Source organism: Humulus lupulus, chromosome 2 (genome assembly GCF_963169125.1).
Source record: "Humulus lupulus chromosome 2, drHumLupu1.1, whole genome shotgun sequence".
Classification (NCBI taxonomy): Eukaryota; Viridiplantae; Streptophyta; class Magnoliopsida; order Rosales; family Cannabaceae; genus Humulus; species Humulus lupulus.
Genome location: NC_084794.1, coordinates 128,570,135 through 128,577,040, shown reverse-complemented (window position 1 = coordinate 128,577,040; position 6,906 = coordinate 128,570,135).

Here is a 6,906-nt window from a genome sequence, read left to right as displayed (position 1 = left end):
ACAGGTGCTTTGTGGTGCAGGTTAGGGTAAGGAGAAGCTTGTCCAACCATGAGTTGGAGAGCAATAGCGGTGGTGTCTACATATGCAGTCCGCTCGATCGTAACAGCCGAGATATCACAAGGGAGCTAGGGTTGGACCCTGTTTTGCCGCTTAGGCTAGGTTACTTTATAATCTTTGGGTTGTAACAAACTTTTAAACTTGTGTTTTGGGATCCCACGTAAAGACTAAAGTTTTTTTAATGAAAATGTTTACTTCTTGACCAAAATTTTTATGTGAACCTTTAGTGGCTTAATCACATGTTTTAGCCCAAATGACTCATCTAGCGAGTCCAACACTAATTTTAAACACACATGGTAACAGGCCCTAATTAGCAGGACATTACATGTTCTATTTTTCCTTTCCACTATACCATTTTGTTGTGGAGTATATGGGGTTGTACATTCATGTATTATCCCATGCACTTCACAAAACAAGTTAAAATCATTTGAAAAATATTTACTACTCCTATCACTTCTAAGCATTTTTATTTTCCTTTCCAATTGATTTTCAACTTCCGCTTTATAAGAAAGTATACATATGTGGAGCTACATCAATTATCGATAAAAGTAATAAAATATCTACTTCCTCCTCTTATTAACATTCCATTTAGTTCACATAAATCACTATGTATCAAATCTAACAATTTACAATTTTTATCAACACTAGGAAAATGTTTCTTGACCATTTAAGATTTAACACATAGTTCACACTTATCATGTTCAACATTATCACAATTAATTAATCAACATTTTGTTGTTATTTTAATTGTGCTAAATCCTATATGTACAAGTCTAACATGCCACTAAGTAATAGAATTTAAGTCAAACATATAACAAGAAGAACTAGAAACTTTATTGTTCAAATCATCAATAGAGGTACAAAGTTTGAACATGTCATCACAAGCATATCCCTTCCCCACAAAAACATTCCCCTTATATAAAGTGAGCTTGTCAGAATCTATCAAAACCCTAATTCTTGATTTACCAAGAAATTATCACTCTCAAGGTTTCTACTCTTTTCTGGTACATACAAAACATTGATGAGTAGAACCTTCTTGTCGGATGTGAAGAATATATCAAATTTTCCCTTTCCTTCAACCTTGGCCCTTTTCTCATTTCACATTTGGATTTCATGCCCTTTCTTTGAAGTCTCAAAGGTCTCTCTTAGAGTTCTATCATAAGTAACATGGATGGTAGAACAAGTATCATACCACCATCCATTTACCTTTCCATGTATGGATTTTATCTCACTCAGTGTTTTCACTAACTCTTCTTCTTTAGTTGATTTGACTCTTGCTTTATTATTATTGTTACTCTTAAACCTACAATCCCTAGAAAAATGGTCATTCACACAAAACAAGGTCCTTTGGAACTCTTGAATTGGCCTTCATTCTTTTTAGCTCACAAGGATTTGTAACCCTTGCCTTTGGGCTTCCCAATTCCTTTGCCTTTGTTGTTGTTGGGAGGATTAGCCACAACATTGGCTTTAGAAGTCTTCCCATTAGACTCTTCCACGTTCTTATCTCTAGAACGGGATTCCTCCTCAATCCTCAATTGTTTGAGAATTTCCTCCAAGGAAATCTCCTCATTCTTTTGTAGATTTTCTTTCTATAACCCCTCCAAGATGGAGGCAACTTGACTATTATGACACCAACAAGGAATTGCTCTAGAAATACAATATTAAAGGTAGAAAGCTTATTTACAATTATTTGTAATCCATGTATTTGTGGTAGAAGAGGTTTCATATCATAAAACTTAATTTCCATATATTGAGTAATAAGGAATTTTTTTGCTTCTTCTTCTTTGAATTTTTTTTCCAAAGCTTCCAAAATATCCTTAGAGGTCTTTGTGTTGGTGTAGAGATCATACAACCTTTGCGAGAGAGCATTGAGAATGTGACCCTTACATATTAGTTCATCTCTTCATGATTCTTCCTTTCTTTGATGATTTTTTGAGTGTCATCTTCTTTGGTCGGTTCTATGGCCTTTACACCTTGTCTAGGATGAAGAACAACTTGGGAGTAGTTAGAAAAAACCTAATATTTTCTTGCCCACGAACAAAGTTATTTTCATCAAATCTACCCGATCTAACAAAGTCTTGTGTCATTAATTTCATTATCGAAATAGAAGAAGATTCCTCCATGATGATGTATCTCAGAAAATAGAGAATTTGAATGTTGGAGAGAGTGAGATTACACCACCATAATATTAAGAATCTACACACAATTTCCCTTGACAAAGACCAACTAAAGAATGAGATAGAGAATGCAAACCCTAGTTTGTAGACCAAACTCTTGGATCATCTTGAAAGCTTCAAAACCCTTTCGGAACACCACTTGAACTTTCTTCTTCTTTGATGGAAATCAAAACAAGGCTTATACTCGAGGATGCTTGAGGCCTTTCGAAGAGGAAATGATAATTAAGATTGAACAAACCTTAAAATTCTCAATGGCAAACACTTTATTTATGACTTTCTTGGAGAAAACTTATGTTCTTGAAAGCTAGAGAGAGAGAAAGAGGTTAGAGAGAGATTTGAGAGAGTGATCAAGTCTATCAAAACTATAAGAGAATTATTTTATAGTGTAAGCACCATCATTAAGTCTAATAAATAGGATTAGAGCTTTTGAACACATCATTTGGAGTTTAAAACACGTATCTAAACAAACACGTGAGGTGGCGCGTCACCTAATGAGTTTCTCAAAACGACTTTAAGCGAAGCATGACCTCCTAGGAGGTGACGCAACGCCACATGCTTTGGTCAATAATCTCAAAATTAACCTTAAACCCCTCCAACAAATCCCAAACTTTTTGGACATCTTTAGATACCTCAATGTATCACTTTGGACCAAAAAAATACAAATTTTTAATGCATAAAACACAATGTCTAATTTGAGATCTTCACTATCTAAAACCATTTAGTATTTTACACCTAGCTTGTGTAAAACTAATTAAGCTTTGTATTTTAACAAATCCTAACAACCACTGCATTGGCTCCCACCCCCGTATGTGCGCCCTATAAACTGTACTTGCATAGTGATTTGTGTGTGGCTCTGTAATGCCACATGATATTTTGCAATTATTTAATTTATGTTATTTATTCAAAAATATAAATATTTATGTATTTAAAATAAATTATTATTTCAAACGTATATAAATATCAGTAAATTAAAAATTAACTTTATCTTCAAAACTTAATGAAATTATTATCTCATAATAAATTAAATCATTCTCTCCAATATTGGTTGATTCAAAATTAATTAACATTCTCTTTAACTATTACATAGTTTTTTTCCAAATAAAAAATATTAACTAATTAATTACTTATAATTATCTAATAATGATATCTTTGCTTCAAAAAATATAATTCCCTTGCAAATAAGTCAGATCTATTTGTCATAGACATTCACACCCTATACTATGTAGTAGAGAGGTGACTCGGGGACCATGGACTTGTAATGCTTCGACTAATTCTGGACCTTGGACCATTAAAAACTACTAAACATAACTACTATTTTGGAATACATACATACATAAAATATTAGAACTTTATTAAAAATTCAAAATACGGTACGAAATACAAAATAAGGTATGGGTACCCATTGTTTAGTACATAAAACATAAAAACATAAACTTTAATCAATCTTTTAAATACTAAGCGCGGAAATACATAAAACATAAATTAAAAGACTTTAAACAACGTCAACCTCGATCTTCCCACAGTCCACTCAATCTATCCATCCCCAATACACATGCCAAGCTGCCACGAATCTGTCCCACCTTCAAAGTTCATTTTCCTGCACCATCTAAAATAAAAGGAATGAGCCTAATGCCTAGCAAGGAAAATCTACTAAAAACATATATCATAAATCATAAATCATAAGACTATATCATAAAACATATACTATAAAACATATGACATAAAAATGTATATCTTATATGACTACAATATTAATGGCCATTAACTCATTATCGTGGCATGTGATAAAACCATCTAGGTCCTCAGTCTACTAATTAAGGTCGGTTAGATCACAAGGTAGTATATGATAACCCATCTAGGTCCTCAGTCTACTAATCTGGGTAGGGTAAATCATAACTCTAAACCACGATAATGATAAAAATCTTGGGGTTTGCTATCTAAGCAACTATAAGCCCCAAGTGACTACAAAACATATTTACACATATATACATAGCACATATCATAGCATATAAACATATCATAACACATCATATAAGCACATATAATCTAACCTACTTTCCTTACCAAAAACTGGGATATTGGAGGCAAGAGCGGAATTGGAACACTCCTAAAACCAACAGTAAAAACCATGAGTTTCTAAAGAAAAAGGAGATGAAAAAGAGAACTAAAACATCAAAGTAGAAACTTACCAAAAACCTTAAGTTTAAAGAAACTTAAACACCTAACCAAAAAGCCATAACAATAAGTTAGGATCTGAAAATGGAAGAAAATGATAATTAAGTATTTTTGAGGAATAGGTTTATTAAGAGTAATATTTGAATATCCTAGGGTCTGTCAGCAACTTTGAAATCGTTAGAGGACTTAGTCAAGGCTGTTTACTCAATTCAAATTAGGCTGAAAATGTGCAATTTCGTGTTTAAATATTCAGCGTATGCTGATATATCGCAGTTATAGGGGGCGATATATCGCAATACGGGGATACGAAAAACACGTAACTTCGCACGATCACCTCGACGAGCCTCAGGCATACTGGCCCAGGCGATATATCGGCTCCTTTGATGGATTTTTGAATGATTTTGAAAACGTTCTCATTTTAATCTTTAAGCTCTTGATAAGTCCAGCATCTTTCTAATTGAGTCTTCAGCCTCTGCTGAAGGATAATTCAAATATTTTTCACTTAAAAAGCCATTATTTTATTAAAGTTAAATGAAGATCTTTTCATTCTTGAACTCTATAAATAAGACCTAGTACCCAGCCATTTATTCATTCATCAAGCTAAGTTCAAAGGCTACAAGCTGCTAGGTTATTTTTGAGTGCTTAAACACTTGGGTTGGGGATTATAAGCTTACTAAACACTCGGGAAGTAAGGTTCATAGTATTTTTCAATTCAAGGTTTAGATCAGTCATAGAAGCATTCAAGGTATTCCAAACTCTAGTTCATTTTGGTATTGTTTTCCTTAAGTTCTTATAGTTTTCTACTCAACATCCTAACTTTATTCTTTATTCTTGGTTAGGAAATCTAAGATCTTGAACATAAGGTTCTTGGTAAGTATCTTTCGATGGTATAGTTCTTTCATTATTTTCATCCCTTTTTCTTTAAGTATACTCACCTTCCTTTGATGGTTTTTAGGAGTGTCCCAAGGTCCCAAACCTGTTCACATATCCCGGTATATTTGGTAAGGAAAATAGGATAGGATTTGATATGTTATGTTGTATGTTATCTTATGATTTATGTGTTATGTTATATGTTATATTATGTGTTGACCGCGTTTTTGGCCAACGACGTGAGAATGTAAAAAACGACAAACCTTCAAGAGAATTCAAACGACACAGACGGTTTTGAAAAGAAAGTAAATAACACACACAATTTTTATAGTGGTTCAGCCCCAATATGTTGGTAATAGCCTAATCCACTTAGAGTTGTGATTATAGATCTGTACTCAAGATCAGATGAACTGAGCCAACTGAGTTTCTTCAGTACAGATTACAAGAATACAAGAATTCTTTCAGATGCAAGCACTTTCTCTCTCTAGAAAACTCAGACCCAAAATTTCCCAAAAAGTCTCAAAAGAAGAAAAAACCCCTCTCCCATCCCATAAGCCATATATTTATAGGCTTAGGATCATACATCTGATATCCCCTAGAAACGGGATATTTCATTATATTTCTTATATATAAATTACAAAAATATTCAAAATTTAACAGAACACCCAATTTGTGGGAAAAATGAGATATTCCCGTGTGCCAAGACCGGTTCTTGTTGAAGCCGTTTTTGGGAATCTTGACTTAGTCCTCCTCTATCTAGTTGATCCATATCTCCTTCAAGCTGGTCGAACACACCTCTACTGGATAGTCACGCACTTAGCTGGTAGGATATATACTTGCTGGTCGGACATGTGCATGCTGGTAGGACATACATTTGCTGGTAGGACCACATGCTGGTAGGACACATGCATGCTGGACATATGCAAGTGCTGGTAGGACATGTGCATGCTGGTAGGACATGCACTCCTCTCCTCTAACATGGCACTCTGGTCTAGCATGCCATGTCTCTCCTCTAACATGGCACTCTGGTCTAGCATGCCATGTCTCTCCTCTAACATGGCACTCTGGGCAGCAAAGTTATTACTGGGCAGCAATATCACTCCTGGGCAGTAATGTCATGACTGGTCGGACAAGGTCATGCTTGGTCGGTCATGACACTTTTCAAGCCAGTCAAAATTTTATCACAACTCTGAGGAGTCAATGTATTTATTGACTATTTAATGTGTCTTTTACGGACCATGTACTTCCACTTGTCACCTCTATTGCCACATCATCGATCTCCAATTTTTGGGGATAACATTATGTATGTTGTAGACTTGGGCATATGACTTGTATAACTAACAAGCCCCAATAAATTTATGGGCATATGACTTGCTTAGCTAGCAAGCCCCACAAATCTAATGGGCATATGACTTGTTTAGTTTACAAGCCCCAGTTAATAATGGCCATTATAGTATATGTGATATATGTTTATGATATGTTTTAGTATATGTTGCGATATGAATTTTATGTATATGATTTACATGTTAGGTTTTCCTTGCTGGGCATTAGGCTCACTCCTTTATGTTTATATGTGCAGGAAAATAGCTTTGGTGGCGGGAAAGATTCTTGGAAGCTTGGGGATGTG